This window comes from Dipteris shenzhenensis, unplaced genomic scaffold (assembly GCF_047967505.1).
Source record: "Dipteris shenzhenensis isolate YYH24624 ecotype China unplaced genomic scaffold, Dip_SZ_1.0 scaf0465, whole genome shotgun sequence".
NCBI classification, from domain to species: Eukaryota; Viridiplantae; Streptophyta; class Polypodiopsida; order Gleicheniales; family Dipteridaceae; genus Dipteris; species Dipteris shenzhenensis.
Genome location: NW_028239771.1, coordinates 25001 through 26989, shown reverse-complemented (window position 1 = coordinate 26989; position 1989 = coordinate 25001).

The window sequence follows — 1989 nt, the reverse complement described above, 5'->3', positions numbered from 1 at the left end:
ATTACTGGAATCACTTTTCTTTCAGGTACTCTCTCTCTCTGTGGTATACCACCTCTAGCTCGTTTCCGGTCCAAAGATGAAATTATTGCAAAGAGTTGGCTACGTTCCTTTCCCCCCGGATGTATAGCCTCATTCACAGCAGTTCCAACTGCTTTCTACATGTTCCGCATCTATCTCCTCACGTTTGAGGGGAATCTACGCGCCGGTGGCGGTACCAATTCATCCCATTCCTCTATGAATAGTGTCATTCGGAGTAACACCAAAACGATAGCAACGAGTGGAGATGGGTATGATGTTCCTCCACCCCCGCGAGACGAAGGAGTCGATTCAGCAGGAGGTTATGACGGGGAAGATTCAGTCGATAGAAAAGTTTCTGCAGAGTCCAATATTCGTTCTGAGTCTCTATATCCTAAGGAATCAGACGTTTCGATGGTATTGCCTTCAGTAGTACTGTCGATACCAACTTCGTTGGTTGGATCAATAGGAGTCAATCTCGCTGGAGGAGAAACTGGTCCCGATTTGCTATCCGAGTGGTTAACTCCCCTTGCAGGCTTTTCAGAGGACAACAACAATCCCGAAAATTTGGTACAATTGCTAATAGATTCAGCAGGTTCGGTTGGTCTATCACTAGCCGGAATATCTATCTCCTACGTGATTTATGGACCGATATCCTCTCACACACAACCTTGCGGTGATATTGATCCTTTTGCCAAACAATCTATGGGTTCATTTAACCGTCTCATTGGGGACTGGTCACACAACCGGGGTTACATCGATCATTACTACGATATCCTTCTAGTGAGAGGTATTCGATTCCTGGGTGAGTTAACTCTTCTTTTCGACCAATGGGTAATTGACGGAATTATTAATGGCACCGGTATTTTGAGTTCCATAGGTGGAGAAAGCGCAAGATATGGGGAGGGCGGGAGAGTATCTTCTTATTCATTCGGATTGATGATTGGTATTATTCTACTGCTAACTGCCTTCGTTTCTCTTGTCTCCTAAGAGTTTTTTTCTTCTCCTTTCCAAGATATTCCTTATACCTCTATAAGTATCCTGTGACTATTCTACTATGTTTTCCGGAAAAGGAGAAATAGAAACTAGTGATTGGTGATCGATCGATATGCATCTTGGGGTTGGGGGGGGGGCGATCAATCACGACCAAGATCAACCATGACCGAGATCTTCCACACCAGCCCCCCCCCCGATTCGTAGGCTCTATCCGAGAAGGCAAAAGGGATTGCTATCATTACTGCTTCTTCCTATAATGAGAGTTAGGGTGTACGCGAGGTTCATGAAGTCTCGAAGAAAGCTTTGGGTCTTCGAGTGGTTAACGTCTTGCAGATCAAGGGGCGGCTCAAGGAACAAGAGTCTCTGGAAGTATATGGGATTGAATCATCTGCCACTTTCCTCGGTAGCTCAGCGGTAGAGCGGTCGGCTGTTAACCGATTGGTCGTAGGTTCAAATCCCACCCGGGGAGATTCATCCATTTCCAGTAGGATAGAAGATAGTCTAGATGATGTACCTCCCTTCAATAGGGATAATACTTCACTTACGTCAGGGGAGGGGGAGGTACCTCCTCATAATATATATCGTAGAAACCGATAGTATCTTTGAAGATTTACATTATCCACATTCGAGATTCTCAGTAATGAGGTAGTTCTCCCACACCCGTATGCCGAATCGGGACTATAACCATATAGTCGATCAACCGATAGAGGATTCAATATCATGCCTATTTTAAGCTCTAATAATGGATAGAAGACTCCATACCCTCCCTTCTCTTGGCCAATCTAATGCTTCTAAGGATCCGAGTCTAGCGTCGCTTCTTCGAGAATCCCTACTCCAGAGTACTGAATGGTTGGGATAAGCAAATCAATCAATCTTTGTTTTGTCCTCGTCGGAGTCTAGATGTATCGAAGGCTTCTACTCGCTCGACTTGTTACTAGATTGTAAAACCGGAGATTCCACCCCCGGGAATTCTTCCCG